The 27,011-nt window shown below is 44.8% G+C and overlaps 1 protein-coding gene across 2 annotated transcripts in view; it reads right to left on the bottom strand.

Moving 5' to 3' along the window:
- Positions 1-27,011, bottom strand: part of RBPMS (RNA binding protein, mRNA processing factor) — a 653,722-nt gene that overhangs the window by 359,667 nt on the left and 267,044 nt on the right. The gene's annotated exons all lie outside the window — the stretch shown is intronic.

The raw sequence follows: 27,011 nt of genomic DNA, 5'->3' as shown, positions 1-27,011 counted from the left end.
TCTAACACCTGATGAAGTCAAGGTATTATCAATGGGATTTTCATTCTGTAAACGCACAAATTTTAACTACACACAAACACGTATTGACTTCTTTAAATATATAAGGAAATTAAAGTTGAAAAAGTTTTTTAGTATGAAGAGTAACACTCGCAAAGATAATATGGAGATGACGAACGAGGATCCTGGTAATTTGGAAGTTGGAGATATGGAGGTACAATTCGCATGTCAACAATTGATAAGGGAAACAGAGGGGTTAGATGTGGTAGATTCAATTAGTCAAACTGATGACTTATGTTGCTTAAATGTCTTTGATAGACCAAGCACAACCTTTAAACCCAAATCAACATTTATACCAAATGTCCCAAAGGATGCGATTGACATGTTCTCTGATCTTGTGGTAAAAGATTTAAAGCAATTATCGGTATTGTCAAGTAAGGAATTTTTTAAAAATGAAAGTCAGTTTGAAAAAAGATATCAGGCTGTGATAACTAAGGTCCAAAACAGACAAGATATTGTTGTAAGACAAGCAGACAAGGGTGGGAACCTTGTTCTGTGGCCGTTAGAGGCATACAACACTGAAGTCATGACACAGCTGAATGATAAAGATTGCTATCTAAAAGTCCCACAGAGTAATCTATTAGAGATTAAAAACAAATATGTAACGTGTCGCCCCCCTCCGCGGAACCAACCCTGCAAGATATCATGGGGGCCATCGAGGGGATGAAGTCCTCTATCGGACAACAATTTGAGACCCTGGCGCATAAAGTGGATGCCATATCGATCGACGTCAATCTGATTCGGGCAGACCTGGGGAAAACTAATGAGCGGGTTCAGTCCTTGGACCTCAAGACTGCAGGCCTCCTGGGCGACGTCTCCGGCCTTCAGCTGGAAGTCTGTCCCTTGCGGACTGCAAATGATCACTTTGCCCGACGGTTGGAAGAGTTCGAGGGCCGCGCAAGGCGCAATAATGTGCGCATTATTGGGGTCCCGGAAAATTCGGAGGAACAGTCAGTGGACCTGTTTGTGGAGGACCTGGTGGTGAACCATCTGGTGCCCAAAGGCCTTAGTAAGTTTTTTACTGTTGAAAGGGCCCACAGAGTTCCTGGCGGGAGGCCCAAGGTGGGGGCCCCTCCGAGGCCAATTGTCGCCAGGATCTTTAACTTCAGGGACCGGGATGCCATTCTGCAAGCATCACGGGTGTCCGGCCCGACGCTATTCCAGAACACCACTGTAAGTTTCTATCCGGACTTTACCCAGATGGTACAGAAGCAACGACAAGGCTTCCTGGCGGTCAAGAGAAGGCTACGAGAGATGGGACTGAAATATGCCATGCTCTTCCCGGCCAGGTTGCGTGTGGTGTTCGAAGAGCGGACTTTCTTTTTTGAATCACCAGACATGGTCGGAGATTGGCTGGACACATTGCCCCAAGGACGGACTAACGTGGAACGCTCCGGTGGAGCAGACGGTGGCGGTGATGAACAATGAGCCTGGACTTAAGTACCAGATCTCCGGTTCCCCCGGGAGGGTGACAGTCCGGGGGGTAGCGGGGGCAGTATGGGAGCTTTTTCCTCCTCTGGGGTTCTTTTTGTAGATTAGTCTTTGTATGGGGCGACAGGCACACTGCAAGTTGGGGGGCATTTTAGAGCTTACGCAGGGGTGCAGGGTGGGGGGTGGATTGGGGTTGTTGTTGGGGTTGTTGTTGTTTTTGGTTATGCAAGGCGTAAGGATGCAAGCTTCTGTGACTCTAGTGCGGTTCCACGCGGGGGGGTGGTCTCCTTACATGTTGGGATGGGGGGTAGGGGCTTAAAAATACTCAGTTGGAATGTAAATGGCTTGGGGGATCGTATTAAGCGTGGGATTGTCCTGCAATTCCTGAAGCGATGTGCCCCTGATATTGTCTTATTGCAAGAGACGCACTTGATTGGTAACATGTGCTATGCACTCAATAGGAAAGGCTACAAGTTTGTTGCACACTCCGGGTTTTCCTCGGGGTCTAGAGGGGCTGGAATACTCGTCAGGTCCTCCCTGCCCTTCGAGGTTGACTCCACTACTGTTGACGATAGGGGACGCTTTGCGGCTGTAGCGGGGAGGTGGGAGGGCAGGACGCTGGTCCTGGTGTCGGTTTATGTCCCTCCTGCACTGCAACCTTCCACACTTGCGGACTTAGAGAGGACTTTGTTGGATCTCCCAGAGGGAATGTTGGTGGTGGGTGGCGACTTTAATGCGGTAGGCTCCGGATTGCTTGACAGGCACCCGCCAAGGAGCTCGGGGGGGGCTCAGAAATGGCTTCCGGACTTTGTAGATACCCTTGGACTGGTTGATTGTTGGAGACTACTGCATCCCACACAGCGGCAATACACTTTCCATTCCGGGGCGCATGGCAGTCTCTCCAGAATTGATTATGTGCTTACCCTAGCTGCACACGCCTCCTTTGTCTCTGAGGCCAGGCACATGGCACGGGGTATTTCTGACCATTCGCCGGTGTGGATCTGTATGGATGTTGGTAGAGGAATGGGGGGTAGGGTGGCCCCAATTAACCCGTTGTATCTCAGGGACCCTATGACTCGTAGTGCGGTGCTGAAGGCGGTCGATCGTTACTTCCAGGAGAATCTCGGCTCGGTCACGTCGGCTGTGTCTTTGTGGGAAGCGTTCAAAACAGTGCTTAGGGGAGAGGCCCTCTCCTTGATAGTAGCGGCCAAGCGTCGGCGAGACGCGGAGGTCGCCCAGATTGAGGCGGAGATCGCGGAATTGGAGCTGTCATTGGAGGGGGAGGTTACGGCGGCGGCGCTGCACAATTTGACCCTTAAGCAGTCGGAGTACAAGGCCCTTGTGACGGACGCGGCCAAAGCCTTGAGTAGGGAACAGCGGGGCCGTCTGTACGACGTCGGGGACAAGGCCGGGAAATTAATCGCGTGGCTGGATAAAAAGGAGCGGGTCAATCGTGTTGTGCCGGACCTCGTGACGGAGGATGGCGTCGTTGTCGCGGAGCCGGATGGCATAGTCCAGTGCTTTGCGGATTACTTCCACACGGTCTATGCCTCCGTGTCGGACAGGCCAGTGGGGGATTCGTGTGAACTCCTGCGTGATCTTGCTTTGCCTTGCCTTTCCGACATAGATAGGGACGATCTTGATGGCGATATCACAGTCGACGAAATCGCGGGGGCAATCCGTTCGTTACGTTCGGGCAAGGCCTCGGGCCCGAATGGCCTGCCAATTGAGTTCTACAAACTCCGGCCAGATAAGATCGCTCCGCATTTGCGAGCTATGTTCGTGGAGGCGCGGGAGACGGGATGCCTCCCACGCGACCAGCGCCTGGCAACAATCGTGGTCATACATAAAGATGGTAAGCCCAGGAACAGGTGCAGCTCATATAGGCCGATCTCGCTCCTTAATGCCGAGCCGAAGATCCTCGCTAAAATCCTCGCTAATCGTTTGGTCAGGGTGATCGGTGATCTGATCCACCCTGACCAATCCGGATTCATCCCGCATCGTAACACCGCGTTGAACCTTAGGCGCATCCACGGAGTGATCGCAAGGGTGGGGACGATGCGGGAGCCGGCCATTGTGGCAGCGCTCGACGCAACGATGGCTTTCGATACGGTAGAGTGGGAATACCTGTGGGCTGCGCTTGCGAAATTCGGCTTTGGACCCGGATTTATGGGCTGGGTGAGACTATTATATGAAGAGCCTCTCGCTAAAGTCGCGGTCAACGGTAGGGCGCCCCGCCCTTTCGGGCTGGGGAGAGGTACCAGGCAGGGCTGTCCTCTGTCGCCGCTGTTGTTTGCTCTTGCTCTCGAGCCGCTGGCGGCCTGGATACGATGGCACCCGGAGGTGAGGGGGCTTCGCTGGTCACCTGACCACGAGGACCGCATCTCCCTCTATGCCGATGATATCCTGCTTTATCTCGCTTCACCCCGAAAGTCCCTCATAGTTGTCTGCGACATTTTGACTTCCTTCGGGAGGAACTCGGGACTAACCATTAACTGGGGGAAGTCATATCTGTATGCCTTGTGTGGAGACGTCCCGGTTCCCCCGCGGAATTGCCCGATCCAGATCGCCCGGGAGGGTTTCATGTATCTTGGGATTTATATCTTCACCGACCCAACGGTACGGTATGAGAGGAACCTGGTCCCTCCGCTGGCGCGCTTGCGGCGAGATGTAGCGGGCTGGCGGCGGCTGCCGCTTTCCCTCCTTGGCCGCGCTGTGCTATTCAAAATGATGTCTCTTCCCCGTTTTCTCTATGTCTTGCAGAACACCCAGGAGCTGGTTCCGGCCAGCTACTTTCGGGAGGTCGAGAGTCTCCAGCGCTCGCTGCTGTGGGACGGCCGTCCGCGTATAGCGATAGCAAAACTAACTCTTCCTTGGTACGATGGGGGTATCGCGCTTCCCGACATCAGAAGATACTATTGGGCCTCCCAGCTGAGTGCGATCAACCATGGAGTCTACGGCCCGGCGCTTAGCCCTGGCTTTGCTATGGACCGGTGGTTGCTGCGTGGGGGTGGCTACTATAGAGCACTTTACTCGAGGCCCCCGGCTGGGTCCCTCACGGGGCCGACCGGGGTGGCGGTGAATGTGTGGAAGACAGTCACGAACTCGTTGGGCTGGAAAGATAGGCTCACCCTCGCCACTCCGTTGTATGACTCAGATATGCTGGGGAAACTTTGGCACTCTAAGGGATTCGAGAAATGGGATCTGATTGGCATCTCCAGGGTGGGCGACCTGCTGGCCAAGGGGCGGATTAAGTCGTTTGACGAACTACGGACGGAATATGCGCTGGAGGGCACGGAATATATCCGGTACGCGCAGGTGCGCCATGCGCTGCGGTCGGTGCTCGTTGAGGGGGAAAGGGTGCCCGAGTCCTCTCCCTTGGAGGACCGGATCCTGGACGGCCATATGCCGGAGAGCACAATCTCCCTAATTTACAAAAAGCTTGTGAATGTCCGGACCGACCTCCTCATGGGGGTTCGGGATCAGTGGACTAGGGACGGCCTTGAGCTGGACGATGAAGATTGGCAATACGCCGTCTCCTCTCCTAAGGAGGTCGCGATCCCTGCCAGACTACGGCTGGTCCAGCTTAAGATACTGCACAGAGTCTACGTCACTGGGCCCCGGCTGGTACATATGGGCTTTTCCGAGGATGGGTTATGCAAGAGGGGCTGCGGGATGGTGGGCACCTTTCTACATATCATATGGGAGTGTGGTGTGATTGCGGACTTTTGGAAGCGGATTCACGTGGTGATGCAGGAGGTCACGGGTATAGTACTGCACCCAGAGGCGCGGCGCCGTCTTTTGAATGTGTGGGGTCCTACGGATTATGACGCAGCGCAGACTCAATGGGTGACACTAGGCAATATGGTGGCTAAGCGAGATATAGCACGACTGTGGGGATCCCATAGCCCGCCCACCCTGGATGCATGGAAGGACAACATGGACTGGAGCATGTTTCGGGAGAAAACGGTGTATAGTGCACGGGGGAGGCCTAAGAAATGGCATAAGGTATGGGGAAGTTGGAACCAATATAGGGGAGGCATATGTCTGCCTCCTGCCATTGAACCGCCAGAGGAGCAACTCTCCCCCTAGCCTCACTTCCGACTTGGGTTCTTCTGATGCACCTCCGTTAGAATGTTAGTGCCTCTGCTCTCCCTCATCCTCCCGATCGGTGGCTTTGATTTGATGTTGGAAATGGGGCCGCGCCCCCGCTGGAAACTGGCACGAATTTGTGGTGTATACTGCCTTGCTTGTTGTGTTTATTGTAGGTAGTTTTCAAAAATGAGACCTTTGTCATTCTCCTGCATTAGAGCTATGGAGGACTTCACGTGTTGACTGTTTAGCTGCCGAACCTCCGGGATGTCGGCTGAATAGCTGTGTATCTGATTTATGCGAATAAAGGTTTTTAAAAAAAAAATAAAATAAAAATATTTAAAGGACCTGACTAGATGGCAAGATTTGGGGCTAATCAGTAAAACTGAATTTTTGTTTTTGAAGGTAGACAAACTGGTAGTACCAATTTTATATCTAATCCCGAAGGTCCACAAGAACAAAGAAATACCTCCAGGGCGACCAATTATTTCAGCCATAGATAGTTTATTCGAACCAACCTCCAGATACCTTGATACATTCCTACAGACCCATGTGAGGACACTTCCTGCGTACATACAGGATACAAGAGATTTTTTAAATAGCATAGTGGACATAGAATGGAGGGAGACATATCTATTGATGACTTTGGATGTGGTTAGTCTGTACACCAGTATCTCTCATGACGATGGCATAAGGGCAGTAAGACACTTTCTAAATAAGAGACCCATTAATTTATATCAGCACACAAACATGCTGATTGAAATGTGCAGGTTATGTCTCAGCAATAACCATTTTCTATTTGGTGGCGACACTTACAGGCAGTTACAAGGGACTGCGATGGGCACCTGCTTCGCCCCCAGCTATCCTAATTTGCATATGGGCTGGTGGGAGGAGCAGGTGCTCAAAGTTGACCACAGTATGGAGTGGGAGACCCACATAGTTAAATGGATTCGTTTTATTGACGATCTATTTATTGTATGGGATGGTCCTAAAGAATTGGCATATGAGTTCATTAACAAAATCAATGTGAACAATCTCAATCTAAAATTTACTGAGTACATAAGCAGCATAAGTGTCACATATTTAGATTTGGAGGTGTACATCTCGCAAGGGAAAATACAAACACGCACTTATCAAAGCCGACCGCAGGGAATACAATCCTGCATGCGGAAAGTTTTCATCCTCCGGTTCTAAAAATGAGTATTCCCTATGCAGAAAATCTTAGGCTGAAACGGAACTGCAGTGAAAAAGAAACTCTTGTTGAAGCGCAATATACTTTAACTAAGAGATTCTTACAACGAGGATATGCCCCTAAAGTATTAAATCAGGCAAAAGAGAAAGTAAACAGCATACAAAGAGAAACTTTACTAAAACCAGATGAAGAGAAGTTAAATGAGAAGAGAAAACGAACACAAGACCAGATTAGAATGATTACAGGGTACAGTGCCTACCAGGCGAAAGTGAGAGGTAGCTTGTGTAGGCACTGGCACCTAATCAAGCAGGACCAGGTACTACATGATCATGTGTCAAGAAGGCCTATGATAACTTTCAATAAAGCAAAATCAATGAGAGAGGACTTATTTAAAATAAGTCCTAGTGTGGATAAGGGAGGAGGGAGTTGGTTACAGACCACCCCAGGCTTCCATAAATGTTATAAATGTAAGGCCTGTAAGCACGGTAAAAATGAAAGACAGGTAACATCCTCCCTGTTAAATAGCCCATGGAAGATAAGAACCTCAATGAACTGTAAAAGTGACTATGTTGTTTATGTTTTGCAATGTTCATGTCCAAAAATGTACATTGGAAGTACTATCCATATGGTTCACGTTCGCATACTCCAACACTTGAGAGCAGTTAAGAATGATGATAAGAACTATGTGGTAGCTCGCCACATTAATGAAGAACATAAGGGAAACATTAATGATCTTGTTTACTTTGCAATTGACCAAATTCCTAGAAATCTGAGAGGTGGCGACAGAGAAAGAAAGTTGCGCAAATTGGAATCAAAGTACATACTCTTATTCAATACAAAAATTCCAAATGGTTTGAATATAGAGGAGGATTTATATGTACACTTAGTATAATTATTAAATCCAATTTCCATTGTTTACCTGAATTTTAATAATTTTAATTTAACACTACTTTTTAACACTTAGAAGAAATATGAAGGTCCGTAAATAGGTGTATTTCATGAAAACATTGAGTATGTGGCAACATGATGAACAAAAGTGCTAGTTTGAGTCACTTGACAAAATACTCTATTCTGCAAAAAATGATCAAGTAATATTGTTGTGCGCCTATACCTATACGGAAATGTGGGAACACACTGATTTTGCACTAGCAGTATATTATACATATATATATTCACTGAAAAAACCATAGGTTTCACACATGTTATAGTTAGCTGGACATTTTACTGATAAAAAACCAATGAAATTCCCCCGTTATAGTTACTGTAGGCAACTATAACTCACGCGACCGCAATCCTCTGCTGATGCTAATACTGTATTTAGACACTTATTTGCCCATATCTTCTTCCATTAAATTTTAGCTATACATATATTACAAATATTTTTTTTTCATAAAGACACATATGTCATCAGCAGAGGATTACGGTCGCGTGAGTTATAGTTGCCTACAGTAACTATAACGGGGGAATTTCATTGGTTTTTTATCAGTAAAATGTCCAGCTAACTATAACATGTGTGAAACCTATGGTTTTTTCAGTGAATTAGCAAGGTTTTTTAAATGCTATTTCCTAACTATAACGTGTGTGAAACCTATGGTTTTTTCAGTGAATTTGTACGGTTTTTTAAATGCTAAGTTACTTTACGCCATTTGTGGCGTGCGCGCCCACTTAACGCAGTTCGTTCCGTGCACGGTTTTTATCAACTTTAATAAGCCCTGTACATTTGGTGGCCTTCGGCCACCAAAAGCACAGGGGGTGAGGTCAATGTGGATAGTGTTTTTTTTATTTCGATTTTATAATTTCATGTTGCCAAAATTACGTTTTTTTTCTCTATTAATAAGCCCTGCACATTTGGTGGCCTGCGGCCACCAAAAGCACAGGGGGTGGGGTAAGTGTGGATAGTGTTTTTTTTATTTTTATTTTTTTACCGTAAGCGTACGGTAAGCTTACGGTAAGCGTACGGTAAGCGTACGGTAAGCGTACCCCGCGAAATTGCCGAAAAAAAAATAAAACCGTTTTTGCTCTTGGGGGATGTTTGGGGACTCCCTCAACATGACTATGTGGGAGGGAGTTGTCAAAACAGCCCCGTAACATGTTTTTGGCCATCATGTTTGATAAACAACACTCAGTGCGAGAGACAAAATGGCGGACGCCGCTTCCTGGTTTCGGCCGATTCGAATGTTTACTAAGATCTAAGAGCCAATCAGAATCGCGCTCGCGCACGCCACCGTAAGCTTACGGTAAGCGTACGGTAAGCGTACCGTAAGCGTACCGTAAGCGGGCTCAGATATATATATTGATTTAAAGGCTATTTTCTCAGAATCTACTGAACAGATTTACACCAAACCTACAAAAGGCACTTCCTTGACCTAGGGACTACCTCTCTGCCAAATTTCTAGTAATTCTGTTCAGCCGTTCGGGCTGTAGCTCGTTCTAAAGGTCCTATGGAAAAATGCATGGGAAAAACGCGTTTTGGGACCCCCCTTTTATCTCAGCCCCCGCTTGACGAATCCCCCCGAGACTTTCAGGGTAGGAGCGGAGCGTAGCGCCCCACCTATTTTGAGAAATTCGCGAGGATTCGTCGACCGGCGCCAAAGTTATTCAAAATAGAATGTTGAGGTTTTCCTATGGAAACGTGGTCCTAACTATAACTACCTACTGGCGACCGCCAGTAGGTAATATATATATATATATATATATATATATATTTGTGTCCCTAAATTCCAGTGGAGGTACATTATGGACATTTAAAATTTTAAAATATTAATGGCATTAAAACTACTACTATTTTTGCACAACCTTTTCGCTTGATATTAATGAATATATAGAGAATTTTTGTAATGGTTTGTAATTTTTTGTAATCTTGAAATTTTAGATTGTTATTGTAAAGGTATTAACTCCAATTGCTATTTTGCACAGAAGATCTAAGAAGTTGCACTTAAATATCAAACGTACTGTAAAGCACTTGCACTTTAACATTAATGAACTGCACTAAATTAAAATCTGTTTTTATTTGTTGACAGACTAATGTATTGGATAAGACTCAATATTGGGGCACTAGCCCGATACTGCTTTGAAAATGGACATTATGACCGACACCGTGCTGATTTGATGTGATGATTTATATAATATCATGACTGATGTTTTCAATTGCTTATCCCCTGAGAGGTTATCAGGAAATAGTGATTATTTGTGGGAATTACATTTGAGTTTGAACAGTGACAATTTAGTCATGTTAAACCAGAACAAAGAAAAAAATTCTCCCCAAGGAAGTATGGTTCACATTATGTATTAAGTTTCAACATATATAGTATGGACTTTTAAAATAAATAATATATATGTGGACTTAGTAGTGATTTCAACTACTGGAATAACGGGTCGGTTTGAGCAACAATAATAATGATGTCTGGTTTGCGTAGTCTGTTCACTATATCTACTATACCAACAACCATGTGACCTTCAATTTTGTGTTTATAAGTGGTGTTTTTTACTGACTTCCCATTGTGAACAAGGCAAGTGTGCCGAAACGCGTCAAGCTAAGCATATAAACTAAAAGCTGGATGGTGAAACTTACCCAAGTGTCGGAGTCTAATTTCAGGAGTTGAAGTTGGAGGTGGTTTGAATAGATAGATAGATATAGATATATATCTATATATAGATATGTATATATATTGTCATAGCACTGAGGTTTGCTGGTGTGTTTCCAGATCGCTGGTGGTGCCATGAATGACCTTTAAAGACAAGCATTGGCAAAACCAATATGTTTCCCCTTTTTTGCAAAATCTACTGGCTTTGTCAATGATTACTACATGTTGCACAGCGGTTGTATTGCTTATGAAGACGCTAGCAGTAGCAACATTCAGAGCACCACCAGCGACCTGGAAGCACACTGGCAAACCACAGTGCTAGAACTATATATTTATATATATATATATATACACACATATATATACACACACACATATATATATATGTATATATATATATATGGAATGTGCTACTTACCAGTATGCATCTGTTCTTGGCATGTAGAGCTGCAGATCTACACACTGTGCATAGATCGCCATCTGGTGTTGGGCCCGGATGTTTGCACTTGTTTTTGTCTTGGAAAGTCTTTGGAAGTCACGAGGTATGTGACTCCTCCTTTGGATCATAGTGCGCAGGGTCATCGGCTCCATCCTCAGATTGTTTTTCGCCAGCAGGGAAATGATGGAGCTTAGTAAGAAACAGGAAAGATGCCCATGTGTGGTGTATCTAAGTAAGATAATACTGGAACAGATAAAGGTAGCCGGGGAGGCGGGTGGGCGTGTGTAGATCTGCAGCTCTACCTGCCAAGAACAGATGCATACTGGTAAGTAGCATATTCCGTTCGAGGCATATGAGCTGCAGATTACACACTGTGCATAGATTGTAAAGCAGTATCCACTCCTAGCGGCGACCACCAGTATCTGTTGCAGTAGTTTGAAATAGTGTTTTGAGTACAGCCTGGCCCACACTAGCCTGTTGTTTAGTTTTCACATCTACACAATAGTGTTTTGTGAATGTGTGCGGTGTAGACCATGTAGCTGCTCTGCAGATATCATCTAAAGGAATGTTTCCTAAAAATGCCATTGAAGCCCCTATATTTCGTGTAGAGTGGGCTTTAGGAGGAACAGATAATGTACGTTTTGCTTTGTGGTAACAAATCTGTATGCATTTAACAATCTACCTAGCTATCCCAGATTTTGATATGGGGTTGTCCTTGTGTGGTGGTGAGAAAGACACAAATAGTTGTTTGGTCTTACGAAAGGGTTTTATTCTCTCTATGTAGTATAGTACTGCTCTTTTGATATCTAAGGTGTGAAGAGCTCTTTCTGCGACTGTTTGTGGCTGCGAGAAGAATACAGGCAGCTCTACAGATTGATTGAGGTGGAAAGGTGAAATGACTTTAGGGAGGAATTTAGGATTAGTCCAGAGAACAACTTTATTAAGATGTATCTAGAGAAAGGGTTCTTGAATGGTTAGTGCTTGTAGTTCACTAACTCTTCGCAGAGAAGTAATGGCTACGAGGAAAGCAGTTTTCCATGTTAAGAATTGTAGCTCACATTTATGTAGAGGTTCAAATGGAGGCCCCATTAGTCTTGTGAGAACGATGTTTAAATTCCACACAGGTGAAGGTGGTACTCTGGGGGGAATTATTCTTTTAAGTCCTTCCATAAAGGCCTTTATGGCAGGTACTCTGAAAAGTGAGAGATGCTGTCTATTTTGTAGATATGCTGCAATGGCAGCAAGATGCAGTTTGATAGACGTATAGGCTATGTTGCATCTTTGGAGGTGTAGTAAGTAGCCTATGATGTGTTGGATAGACACATCTAGGGGATTAGTGTTGTTGTTATGGCAGTATATGACAAATCTTTTCCACTTGGCTGCATAACATGCTCTAGTGGTAGGTTGTCTAGCTTCTTTGATGACGTTCATACAGTCAGGAGGAAGGTTAAGGTAACCGAATTCTAGGACTTCAGGAGCCAGATCGCTAGGTTGAGCTGAGCTGGGTCCGGGTGTTGGATTTCTCCATGGTTCTGGGTTAAGAGGCGTGGAGAGAGGTGTAGTTTTTGGTGTGGAACTACTGAGAGTTCCAGCAGTGTGGTGTACCATGGCTGTCTGGCCCAAGTTGGAGCAACTAGGATGAGCGTCAAGGAGTGTTGCTGTAGTTTGCGCACCACCAGCTGAATGAGTGGGAGAGGCGGAAAAGCGTATGCAAATCTGCCTGACCAATTTATCCATATCGCATTGCCTTTGGGCAATGGGTGAGGATACCTGGCGGCGAAGTTTGGGCATTTGGCTTTTTGTTGGGTGGCAAATAGGTCTATCTGTGGTTGCTCCCACATGTGGAAAAACGGTTGAAGAACTTGCGGATGAAGTTCCCACTTGTGGATTTGTTGTGTTTGACAGCTCAAGAGATCGGCTATTGTGTTTTGGACTCCTGGAACATGTTGGGCTAGGAGAAAAATTTTCTGAGGTATAGCCCACCTCCATATACTCTGTGCGACCTGAGAGAGCTGCAGAGAGTGTGTCCCGCCTTATTTTTGGATATAATACATGGCTGTCATGTTATCGGTGCGGACTAAGACAGTCTTGCCTGATATTGGTTTTTTAAATGCTTTTAAGGCTAGGAATATGGCTAGTAACTCCAGGTGGGTGATGTGGAGTAACTTTTGTTGAGGTGTCCACCTGCCCTGCATGGTGTGATATAGTAGGTGAGCTCCCCAGCCGGAGAGCGATGCTTCCGCTGTCATGACTATTTGAGGAACTGGCTCGAGGAACGGTCGCCCTTTGGAAAGTTTTTGGGTGTTCCACCACTGCAGAGAGCAATGGGTACGACCGTCTACCAACACCAGATCTGTTAGCTGACCCTGAGCCTGGTTCCATTGACGTGCTAAGCACTCTTGGAGAGGACGCATCTGGAGTCTTGCATGAGGCACTATGAATATGCAAGAGGCCATCATCCCTATGAGCTGCATGAACACTCAAGCTGGAAGAGAGTGTTGCGGTTGGAATCTGGTGAGAAGAGCTTGGATGCTCGCTATACGGGCGGGACTGGGGTAGGCAAGCGCTCTGGAGGTGTTTATTGTGGCACTGAGGTATTTTTGCTTGTGGGACGGTTGCAGCTGGGACTTGGCGTGATTTATTGTGAACCCCAGGTTGTGAGGTTGTTGAATAGTGGTGTGAGTGTGTTGTACACACTGATTGTACAATTTGGCTTTTATAAGCCAGTCGTCTAGATATGGGAAGACATGTATGTGTTGTCTTCTCAGATGTGCTGCCACCACTGCTAGACATTTGGTAAACACTCTTGGTGCTGTGGTGACTCCAAACGGGAGTACTTTGAATTGGTAGTGCTGACCGTCCCCTACGAATCTGAGATATTTTCTGCGAGCGCTGTGAATGGGAATGTGGAAATAGGCATCCTTGAGTTCTAGAGAAGCAAGGAAGTCACCTTTGGAAAGCAGAGGGAGGACCTGCTGGAGTGTGACCATGTGGAAGTGGTCTGAATGTATGTATAAGTTTAGGGGTCTGAGGTCTCAGAGATCCATCCTTTTTTGGTATGAGAAAATATAGGGAGTAGACTCCCTTGTTTTGTTGGTGCAGGGGAACTGGTTCTATTGCACTTTTTTGTAGGAGGGAGATCACCTCCTGCTTTAATAGTAACAAATGTTCTTGTGACATTGGACGGTGTTTGGGTGATATGTTTGGGGGGTAGATGTTAGTTCGAGACAGTAGCCTGATTGAATGATTTCGTGGACCCACCTGTCTGAAGTAATGTTTATCGAGGCAGAGAGAAATTGGTGTAGTCTTCCCCCGAATGGAGTGGAATAGTCGGGGGAAGCGGAGGGAAGTCATGGGGTAGGTGTGGAGGCAGAGCGGGAGTTGCTGTTTTTGCCTCTGCCTTTGCTGTTATTCCCCCTGTAACCACCCCTTTGGTAACCTCTAGTAAAGGTAGAATGTGCGGGAGCTTTGTAAGAGGTGGAGGGGCTATCCTGAGGAGTAGCCTCGATGGGTGCCTCTAAAGGATGAGTGACGAAAAGACCGTCTGGGAGCTTGCGATTGCAAGGCTCCCATAGATTTGGCGGTGTGTGTATCCTTCTTCATTTTTTCGAGGGATAGGTATACATTGGGGCCAAATAGGTGTTGCTCATCAAAAGGCTGATTGAGTATAGTACTCTGTACTTCGGGTTTAAAACCTGATATACGTAACCAGGCATGCCTGAGCAAAAGGACACTGGTGTTGATTGCCCTTGAGGCTGTGTCTGCTGCATCTAGGGCACAGCGGATGTAGGTGTTAGTGATGGTTTTACCCTCTTGGATTAGCTCACTGGCCCTGTTTTTGTATTTGTCAGGGAGGTGCTGCATTATGGACTCAAGCTCATCATAATGTGCCCTGACATACCTTGCTAGGAGCGCTTGGGCCAAATATTTGCTGCCTGTGACGCAGTGCATTTGCCAGAGGTATCTAGGAGTTTTGATTCCTTGTCTGGTGGTGGTGCGTCACCTGACGTTTGGGAATTCGCTCTCTTCCTGGCATTAGAGACTACTAGGGAGTCTAGTGGTGCAGGGCCCTTAATGTATACTGGGTCAGTAGGGGCAGCTTTATATTTTTTCTCTATTCTTGGGTTGATGACCCGAGCCCTGACAGGGTCTTTAAAGATTTCTGAGGCGTGCTTAATGACCCCCTTTAAGCATGGGCAGTGTTGAGGTGGACCTTTGTGAGGTTTCAAAGGTATCCATAAGAAAATCCTCCTCTACTGAGTCTGTATGCAGGGCCAACCCGTGGTATTGGGCAGCTCTTTGAAGGAGCTGGTTGAATCCGATATTGTCCTCTGGGGGGGAAGGCCTGGAGGGATAAATATCATCTTGTGGGGTGTAAGGGACATCTGGGACAGTGTAATCATCCCAGGGATCAGGGGAGCCAGTAGGAGTAGGGTCTCCAAGGGGTTGATCGTCTGCACCTCCCCCTGCATCATCTGAGGTGTTGTCATCACCATCATCATCAATTGGGGTAGGTGATGGTGTGGGAGAGTAGTGTGGAGGAGGAGGAGGAGGAGGAGGAAGAGGAGAAGGAATTCGCAATGGAGAGGTAGCAAAGTCTCTCTTCTTTGGTGGTGGTGCGGGCGCAGGCATTTTTAGTGGTCTTTTCTTGATGCTGGGCATTAAATGACAAGTCTTAGGATCTTTCATTAAAGTCTTTTGGGTAGGATCTGGACGAAACAGTTCATCTGTGGGAGACAGATCCTTCGGAGTCGAGGGCTTCGGTGCCGTAAGTTTTTTGGGCGTGGACTCGGTAGCGGTTCTAGGCTTGGAACCGTGTAGTTTTTAAGTGTCTTTATCAGTTGGAACCGGTTGTTGTTTTTTCGGTTCCGAGGTCTTTGGCTTGGAAGTATCGGGACCTTTCGGCAGGCACTTTTTAGTCGGCTCCGAGGCTGTTGTCAGTGCCGAGGAACTGGTGCTAGCCTTCGACGCTGAGTGCTTCGATGTGGGAGCAGCAGTCGGCGTGGATGAGGTCGATGACGCCCTTTTCTTCGGTGCCGTGTGTTGCTTTTCGGTACCGAGGGTAGGCTTAATAGGCTTCTTTACCGGGCCCGAATGCGGGGCATGGGAAGCAGTGTCTCGGCGTGCATCTGAGCCCGAAGGTGGAGGTAGTACCAAAGCCTTTTTCGATGGTATGGAAGGGGGGGTGGGTCGGGGTCGACGTCTGTACTCACGGTGATGTCTTAGACGTCGGAATCATCTGCTTCGGAGGCGCTGATGATGTCCTCGACTCGACTCTGCTCCGGAACATCGACGGCCTCTTGAAAGATGTCGTCGGGGATTGAAGATGACGAGGGCGCTATTGTTCTTCGAGCTCGTTGGTCCCAGATGGTCTTTTTGGAATGAAAGGAGGCTCGAGCTGGACAGTCTCTGGCCTCGTGCTACGGTGAAAGGCAGAGGTTGCAAACTTCATGTAGGTCGGTGTGGGGAAACTTCGACCCACATCAAGGACACTTTTTAAATGGCGTCCTTTCCATGAGCCGGAGATGAGGCCCGGGTAGGACCGAAGGTCTTTGTCGACAACCGGAATCGAAGACTTCGAAGTTGAAGGGTCGCGTGTGGCTGGAAACGCGATCGAAAACAATACCATCGAGATGGGAAGGATTGCGCGTCAAAAGAGAAGACCGTTAACGGTTCCGAACTGGAACGCGAGAACACATCCGAGCCCGATGGCGGAAAAAAACTATCTGAGGATGGAGCCGATGCCCATGCGCACTATGATCCAAAGGAGGAGTCACATACCTCGTGACTTCCAACATACCTCGTGACTTCCAAAGACTTTCCAAGACAAAAACAAGTGCAAGCATCCAGGCCAAACACCAGATGGCGATCTATGCACAGTGTGTAATCTTCAACTCATATGCCTCGAACACACACATATTACCTACTGGCGGTCGCCAGTAGGTAGTTATAGTTAGGACCCTGTTTCCATAGGAAATCCGCAACATTCTATTTTGAATAACTTTGGCGCCGGTCGACGAATCCTCGCGAATTTCTCAAAATAGGTGGGGCGCTACGCTCCGCTCCTACCCTGAAAGTCTTGGGGGGATTCGTCAAGCGGGGGCTGAGATAAAAGGGGGGTCCCAAAACACGTTTTTCCCATGCATTTTTCCATAGGACCTTTAGACAGGGCTACAGCCCGAACGGCTGAACAGAATTACTAGAAATTTGGCAGAGAGGTAGTCCTCAGGTCAAGGAAGTGCCTTTTGTAGGTTTGGTGTAAATCTGTTCAGTAGATTCTGAGAAAATAGCCTTTAAATCAATATATATATCTGAGCCAGCTTAAGGTACGCTTACCGTAAGCTTACCGTACGCGTACGGTGGCGTGCGCGAGCGCGATTCTGATTGGCTGTTACATCTAAGTAAACATTCGAATCGGTCGAAACCAGGAAGCGGCGGCCGCCATTTTCTCTCTCGCACTCTGAGGGGGGGGCTGTAAATAAAGGCAAAAAACATATAAAGGGGCTGTTTAGACAGCGCCCATGCACATAGCCATGTTAGTTGAGTCCTCAAAGATCCCCCAAGGCCAAAAACGGTAAATTTTTATTTTTTGAAAATTTCGCCGATTACGCTTACCGTACGCGTACGGTGCGCTTACGCTAAAATTTTAATAAAAAAAAAAACACTCTCTGTGCATGGCATATTATTGTCATCACTTACAAATTAAATTTAACAGATTACCTATCACAAGGAAGCGCATAATATGTCCTCCATGTGCGCACGGTGCGTAACGTGGGCACGCGGTGCGCGTAGCGCACTGCGTGCCCACCTTGCGTGTACGGCACTAACTGCGTAAAGTGGGCGCGCGGTGCGCGAAGCGTACCGCGTGCTCACTGTGCACGCACGGTGCGCGAAGCGCACCGTGCGCGCACGGAATGAACTGCGTTAAGTGGGCGTGCACGCCACGAATGGCGTAAAGTAACTTAGCATTTAAAAAAACGTACAAATTCACTGAAAAAACCATAGGTTTCACACACGTTATAGTTAGGAATTAGCATTTAAAAAACCTTGCTAATTCAATGAAAAAACCATAGGTTTCACACATGTTATAGTTAGCTGGAAATTTTACTGATAAAAAACCAATGAAATTCCCCCGTTATAGTTACTGTAGGCAACTATAACTCACGCAACCGCAATCCTCTGCTGATGACATATGTGTCTTTATGAAAAAAAAATATTTGTAATATATGTATAGCTAAAATTTAATGGAAGAAGACATGGGCAAATAAGTGTCTAAATACAGTATTAGGATCAGCAGAGGATTGCGGTTGCGTGAGTTATAGTTGCCTACAGTAACTATAACGGGGGAATTTCATTGGTTTTTTATCAGTAAAATTTCCAGCTAACTATAACATGTGTGAAACCTATGGTTTTTTCATTGAATATATATATATATATATATATATATATATATATATATATATATATATATATATATATATTGAGTCTAACCCCCTTTTTAAAAAAAAAAAAATTAAATTGACATTTATTCTTTACTGGGGCAGACCACTCAACCGCCCCGTTTTTTAAATTATTTTTATTTACCCTTTTTTTAACCTTACCACTCTATATCCTTACCTACCCCAAACCCTAAAAACATCCTTACCACCCAATACCCCTACCCACCCAAAAGCCCTAAAAACTCCCTTACCATCCAATGACTCTACCCACACCTAAACCCTAAAATATACCTTTACCACCCTATTCCCCTACCCACTCCTTAACCCTAAAATGTCCTTACTCCTGTATACCCTTATCCACCCCTAAACCCTAAAAACACCCTTACCACCCAATACCCTACCCACCCTAAACCCCCAAAACACCCTTATTACCCGATACCCCAACCCCCACCCAACCCAAACCCTAAAAATGCCCTTACCACCCTATACCCCTACCCACCCCATAACCCTGAAAACACCCTTACCACCCCATTCCCTTACCCACCCCATAAACCCTAAAATGTACTTTTACTACCCAATACTCGTACATGACCCTAAACCCTAAAAATACCCTTACCTCCCTATACTCCTACACACCCCTAAACCATTATAACACCCATACCACCATATAACCTTACCCACCCCAATACACTTACCTTACTTTGTAAAGGCATGCGCAGTAAACGTATATGCCTGGTAAAGGCATGCGTGTTAAAGGCATTGCGCTGTAAAGGTAATGCATTGTAAATGATGCGTGGTAAAGGCATTGCGTGTTAATGCCTGCATTGTAAAGGATATTTCAACACCACTCAGGAAGATGACGCTTTCCTGAAACTTATTTAATCAAAGTGAAATGTGATGATACCAAGACATTATCTTAGTATAAACTGAACTGCATTAAGTGCTAAAGTGAGGATTAAAATAATGAAATGAAAATTTTAGGGATGCCAGGATCTGCAGACCAGTGCGAGATCAAGTACACACACACCTCTTGCAAAAAGATATGAGGTAGAATATATACAAGTGGGGATAGATCCAGTGGGGACTAAGGATCCAAAAAAGACTCCGCTGTACATCAGATTTGAAGTAGACACTTGTTCCAGGTTAGCTTGATCACTTTCGGGCAGGCAGGGCAGTTTAGTATTCCAGGAGTTGCATGCCTTCGAGCAGACGCATGGCAACCTGCTTTGAGTTGTTTCAGCTTGTAATATGCTGTAGTTCACCGCTAGCTTTTGTCTTCCCTTGCCTTTCCGTTGTACCTTTAAGCTTCCCAGTCTGGCCCTGAACATTACAATATAAGCTTGCTCTTACCGATGAACAAGGTCAGCATAAAGCAGAATAACACCTGTTGCTGGGCACGATGAGGAAAGACCAGTGCTCAGTTTGTACAAGAATACCTGCCAGCGCCCAAGTCTCTGTTCAGAAGCCTGTGGCCGGTGCTTATAAATACCAGCACACCAAATACCAAGGCTGCCAAGTATTATCGCCACCTCATGCCTTTTTAATCCACTCCCAGACACTCCCTGCCCCCTTATCTCACACTTGCAGTTTCCTGCTTTCTCCCTTTGTGCCGTTTTTTTATCTTCATCTTCTTCTTCCTTCCAATTTCTTTTTTGTGTGCTTTTCCCTCTCTTGCTCTTTGTAAATGTCTAGTGCGGAAAAATAAGTGCTGGTCACCAAAAATGAGTGCCAGTGGCCCCCAGTGGCTCTAATTAAGCACAGAGGAAGACTCCCTTCTTCATGTTGCATTGCTTTGAAATCAAGAAACGCTGATGATGTAGGAGATGTAGGTGCTTGTAGCGATGGTGTATCGCTTTAAGTAGGTTCGTGGGGTAGGACTAGAACCTACACATGTAATTGGAATGTTATGGCTTGAAGGGATGTTCTGTAGTCTTTATCCGTTGTGCTGTGTGAGCTGCTGGTCCCTGTTGTACTCAGTTACCATGGATTAAACACTGGATTCATATCTACGATCTTCGCATGTATTCCTTTCTTCCGAATCTATATTTGGAATATTGCTACATAATTTTGGCGACTTACTGGCAGAGGAGATAGGCGACCTACAGAAGCAAGAAGGGCCACTGCCTGCTCCCTAAAACCAAATGTAGGAGTATTTTCATAAGAGGCCAGGACCCCTTAAGATGTTATCCCAGAAATAGTCATTTTGTTACTTTTTTAGGAAGACTTGATAGTTGAATTATGAAGACACATGCAACTATCTTGGGAGACCATGAGCTGGAATTGTGAGTAAGATCTCCATGTGCAAATCAACCTAGAGAAAAGACCACCTTACTCATAATCAACAATGTGTCCTCATATAAAGCAACCGGTGCTCGTGTAAAGCGCTCTGATACCTGATACCTTCGGGTCAAGTTCATGCTCTATAAAACACCAACGAGCTGAGAAGGTTCTAAGGTGGTTCAAACCATTCTGACAGACGTAGGCATGATGTGGCGAGGTGTCACATGGAGTGGTGTGTGCGGGCGTTTGATCTGCCTTGATAATACCATATTAGGAGTGGTATGAAAGAGAGCTGTGATAGGCTGGGTAAAGATCACTTTCTATGTAACCTACCTAAGAGATGATTCCTCTTTATACACAGCCATTTTACAGCTTCATCTGATTTAATGATATGATGTCCACGAAAAGAGGTTGCGTAAGCTAGACAGAGCACATTTAGAATAGAGACACTTGGGTTTCAATATAACATTTCTAATTGGTGGCAGTGAGAGAGCTAAAATGTAATAGACATGTCTGAGGTAGATGGAAGCTGACATTCAGTTAACAGAGATACAGGCAGGTGCAGCTAAGAGCTGTTGTTATGTTATGTTATGTTAGGCAAACTTATATAGCGCACAGCTACCCTAGGGTGTCCCGGCGCTTGCTGTAAAGCTCCCAACACTTAGCAAAACAGAAGAATCAAAACAACCAAGTTTTGAGCGCTTTCCTAAAGGAAAGAAGATCGTTAGAGTTCCTCAAGGCAAAAGGCAATTCATTCCAGGCCCTGGCTGCACCTGCCACAAAGCTTCTCCCACCCCATTTAGAATGATGAGTTTAGCTCCGAGGGAGCGCAGAGTTCTAGCCGGCACATACCAACAAAATTGTTGTCTCATGTAAAGAGAGCCTGTATTCTGCAAGGCGCGAAAAACAAAACATAAGGCCTTGAAAAGGATTCTCTTTTTTACCGGCAGCCAGTGAAATTTTCTTATTGCGCCAGAGATTGGGGTAGATCTCGATGTGCCCGTAAGCAACCTGGCTGCTGAATTTTGAAGCATCTGGAGTTTACAAAGATTGCCCTCCTGCATGTTCAAATAAAGACCATTGCAGTAGTCCAGGCGAAACATAATCAGCGCTGTAACCACTGTAAGTTTATACTCCACAGGCAGGAGTGGGAGCACTTTCCTCAAGTTCTTGAGAACGAACGAGGTGGTAGAAACAACCGCGTTTACCTGAGCTTTCATGGAGAGGCAATCATCCAACACTGCCCCCAGATTTTTTACTTTCTGGGAGGGGACTGGGAGAGAACCCATGGCCTCAGGCCACCAACTAGGAGTCCACATATTGGCATTGTTGCCGATTAACATCACCTCAGTTTTACTTGCATTTAGTTTAAGGCAGTTTTGAGACATCCAGTTTCCTACTGCCCCCATGCAATCATGTAGTCTCTCCCCTGACACCCTCTCCTGACCTGGTAACATAGATATTACAATCTGAGTATCGTCGGCATAAGATGTAAGACAGAAGCCAAACGATTCAATCAGCGGGGCCAGAGGGGCAACATACACGTTAAAAAGCGTAGGGCTGAGGGAAGAGCCTTGTGGGACTCCACAGGGAAGAGAGAAAGGGTTTGAGACGAAGTCACCCAGAGCCACTGACTGTCGTCTTTCAGAGAGGAAGGACTTTAGAAGAGACCAGGCTTTATTCCGTATACCACTGGCCAATAACCGGTCCATTAGAACACCATGATGGACCGTGTCGAAGGCCGCGGAGAGGTCCAGCAGGATCAACACTGCCTTACCACCTTGGTCCAGCCCTCTCCTAATCTCATCTGTAGATTTAAGAAGAGCGGCCTCGGTACTGTGTCCTTCTCTAAAGCCAAACTGGGTGGGATCCAGGGCATTGGTATCACGCAAGAAGATACTTAACTTAGTGTTCAAATATCTTTCTACCAATTTAGCCGTTAGGGGAAGGCGCGCGATAGGACGAAAATTATTAGGGTCGTTCATGTCCAGATTAGGTTTTTTCAGTAGAGGAAGTACCGAAGCTACCTTCCAACATTTTGGGAACTGTCCCAGAGAAAACATAGCATTGTAAAGCGCCGTCAAAGTTGAAGCTATGGGTTCGGGTGCCAACTTTGCAACTGCCACTGGGCATGGATCAATAGGTGATCCAGATTTTGCCGTTAGCAAAAAGTTGAGCGTCTCTTGATATGTTATGGGCGGAAAGATATCCAGAGAGGGTTTTAAATCAGAACAGTCGGTAAGGCCTAGATTAACACTAACCGGATTTTTGAAAGTGTTGAAGATTGCTGCCACTTTAGACTGAAAAAAAGTAGCAATTTCTTCACAAAAATCCCTGGTAGGTGTAAGGGGAGTTGTAGGGCTGAAGTGGGTACCTCTCCTCTAGTAGCAGGGAGAGGGTCCCAGGCATGTCTTATCTAACCACAGAAGTCCAGCTCATCATGAATCCAGAGAGACACTGACCTATGCTTCACTCCATCTCATGGACAGGACTGATCAGGATTGTCACAAAGAGGACTGTGGTGCTTGTCTCTGAGCGAGCAGTAAATTATTAACTCCCCTAAACAGGATACAATCTGACTATCTAGAAATAGGGAGTTCATGACACACTGGGATTTAAATGTCTCACAGATCTACAGTGCAAGGCAGGGTGAGCAGCTTACTCGTCGGAAGGTAACGTGTAATGTCAGTGATCTTATGGTGGTAAACAGACATAATATCGAATTCAAAATATCGATACGACAGAATATCGAGTTTTTAATATAGAATGGACAGATTATCGAATTGCCAAAATATAGTGGTGAAGAATATCGAAAATCAGGTAAGAAATAAAATATCGATTTTAATAATACAGAAGTAAGTAATATCAACAGTCATAATATAGTTGTTAAAAATATCGAGTTTTTTTTATAGTGTTTTAAGTGTTAGCATATGTGTTAAAAGTATGTATAAATTTTGGAATGTATGTTTGAATATTTTTAAAGTAATGAATTGTATGTTATTTAATTTTTGTGTAATTTGATTCCGTAGCGGGTTGTGGGTTTATAGGGGATTAGGGTGGGAAGTAATTTAATTATAGTACATTAAATAATAATTTTTAGGAATTATTAATTATTTTTAATTTAATTTTGCGTTTTACTTCTGTAGCGGGTTGTGGGTTTATAGGGGAATAGGGTGGGAAGTAATTTAATTGTTATTAGGTAATTATTAATTAGTATTGAAAATTAATTGGTTGTTGATTAATTATTATTTGGTAAATAATTAGTATTAGTTGGTAATTAATTAGTATTAATTGTTTAATTAATAATTATGTTAATTGTATTAATGTATTATTTGTAGCAGGTTGTGGGTTTATAGAGAAATATGGTGGGAATTATTTTAATTGTAAATAATTATTGAAATAATTTTTGTATATTGCTAATTAATTTATTCTTAATTAATTATTACTTGGTATTAATTTTATTTATTATTTTTTGGTATTGAAAATTAATTGGTTGTTAATTAATTATTAATAGGTTATTAATAAAAAAAACATTGGTATTTATAATAAATTAATTATTAAATATTGTTTGATTGGTAATTAATTTTAATATTTTTATTTGGTATTAATAATATATTTATTTTTAATAAAATATTAAATTATTATTTTCCCTACTATTGCACTCACTAGAGTGGGAATAGTAAGGTTTACCCCTACGCTATCCAACGCTTTCCCTAATATTGCACTCACTGGAGTGGGAATAATAATTTTTACCCCTACGGTATCCAACGCTTACCCTAGAGTTGCACTCACTGGAGTGGGAATAGTAAATTTTACCCTCCCGCTATCCAACGCTTTCCCTACTGTTGCACTCTCTGGAGTGGGATTAGTAATTTTTACCCCTACGCTATCCAACGCTTTCCCAACTGTTGCACTCTTTGGAGTGGGAATAGTAATTTTTACCCCTACGCTATCCAACGCTTTCCCTACTGTTGCACTCTTTGGAGTGGGAATAGTAATTTTTACCCTCTCGCTATCCAACGCTTTCCCTACTGTTGCACTCTCTGGAGTGGGAATAGTAATTTTTACCCCTACGCTATCCAACGCTTACCCTACAGTTGCACTCACTGGAGTGGGAATAGTATTTTTTACCCCTACGCTATCCAACGCTTTCCCTACTGTTGCACTCTTTGGAGTGGGAATAGTAATTTTTACCCCTACGCTATCCAACGCTTTCCCTACTGTTGCACTTTCTGGAGTGGGAATAGTAATTTTTACCCCTACGCTATCCAACGCTTTCCCTACTGTTGCACTCTTTGGAGTGGGAATAGTAATTTTTACCCCTACGCCATCTGACGTTTTCCCTACTGTTGCACTCACTGGAGTGGGAATAGTAAATTTTGCCCTCCCGCTATCCAACGCTTTCCCTACTGTTGCACTCTCTGAAGTGGGAATAGTAATTTTTACCCCTACGCTATCCAACGCTTTCCCTACTGTTGCACTCTCTGGAGTGGGAATAGTAATTTTTAGCCCTACTCTATCCAACGCTTTCCCTACTGTTGCACTCTTTGGAGTGGGAATAGTAATTTTTACCCCTACGCTATCTAATGCTTTCCCTACTGTTGAACTCACTGGAGTGGGAATAGTAAATGTTACCCTCCCGCTATCCAACGCTTTCCCTACTGTTGAACTCTCTGGAGTGTGAATACTAATTTTTACCCCTACGCTATCCAATGCTTTCCCTATTATTACACTGTCTGGAGTGGGAATACTAATTTTTACCCTCCCGCTATCCAACGCTTTCCCTACTGTTGCACTCTCTGGAGTGGGAATAGTCATTTTTACCCTCCCGCTATCCAACGTTTTCCCTACTATTGCACTTACTGGAGTGGTAATAGTAAATTTTACCCGCCCGCTATCCTACGCAAAAAATATCGCATTTTTTTAATAAATATTACGTTAATATATATGTATTATTATTTTTTTTACTTACATTAATTATTTATTAATTTTAAAGTAATTTAAGTATTTTTAAGTATGTTTCAGTTAATTATATGTTTTATTTCATTAATTTTACATTAATTTTAAGACATTTCAAAAAATGTGATATTGTGACTAACTATATTTTTTACAACGATATTTAGGATTCTATATTTATGTACTTACCTGTTTGGAGATAGGGCTTCGATATTTTGGCATTCTATCATTTTTTTCCTTCGGTATTTTGGCAATTCGATATTCTTCTTCTCGATATTTCGTCAGTGATCCCTTATGGTAGGCTACCTCAACTTCGGTGGTCGCACCCCCTCCCCATCACCACATTAACAAAGAGGTTTACAACAGATTTCAGCCTTTGTGTGATAGGGTTATGCTGAAACTTAACCTTGGTGTTAGATGTTTGGTTCTGTAGTGGCCACAAATTTAAAGACATGAAGACTTCACTCTGCACTCCATGCTCCACAAGAGCTCACCAAGCCTCCTGCTCCAAACTCAGTGCAGACATTCTAAATCTGCCTGGGCAACCGACGCGGGCTACCTAGAAGAATCTAGAAGCGGCTCTTGAGTCACCTTCAGTGACAGGACACTATCCAGAATCTAGTCGGGTCACTCAGCCCCAATGACCGGTGTTTGTTTGTGATATGTGTACAGCAGGCAGTGCCGTAGTCTGAAGGGGAGGGGCAGAGTGGTGGTTGCCCCGGGCGCAAAATTATTAGGGGCATTCTAAGGGTCGCACAATTTTAAAAGCAAATGTTGACTTCTAAAAATGCAAAAGGATACTTGACTAACCCCGGGCTGGCGCCGCATGCTACGCCGCTGCCAGCAGGCATCACAACTAGCGTACACCTCAAGCGCAGTGGAGGCTCAGACGAGAAGATAAAAACTTTGATCTATTACAGTGCACACAATGCGTGAAGAGGAGACAAGTGGTTGCTACAGTGCACAGTCATAGTAAAGGAGAGTAGCCTCAGATTCCCCCTACAAAAACAGTGCATTTACAGAAGTGACACACTGCCAATGTTTAACCCAATAGAGATAAATGTCTTGCCCTATTTATTTATAGGCAATGACGTAAAATTTACTTCTTGAGTTGTTTGAATCTAACGAAGGTAAACAATTTCCCACGTATTAATTAAAATAGAAAAATAAATCGCATCAGTTATAATCAACATAGAGGTGGAGTGAAATAAACTGACCCAGTGATTTGTAAACAAATATGTCTGGTCGGGACAGTAAGGCGTGGGACATGTATACTACTACTAATATTTAAAACACCTGTGACATTAGTAACCCAAAATGGTCAGGATAGTGCCTACTTTGTAGTGGAGTTACCACAGGAAATGACATGGGTGCCTACAAAAAAACGCAATGATAAATGTATGGACCAGATGAGTTTAAACAGGAGGAATGGATTGGTGTCAATATCCCAGAATGCTGGTGATGCACCCTGACGCATAGTCCAGTAGGAAAAACGCCTCACGTCACCTACCGTAATATAGCTGAAAGAACCGAATCACAAA

This window comes from Triturus cristatus, chromosome 2_2 (assembly GCF_964204655.1).
Source record: "Triturus cristatus chromosome 2_2, aTriCri1.1, whole genome shotgun sequence".
Classification (NCBI taxonomy): Eukaryota; Metazoa; Chordata; class Amphibia; order Caudata; family Salamandridae; genus Triturus; species Triturus cristatus.
This window is presented reverse-complemented; position numbering and strand designations above follow the sequence as displayed.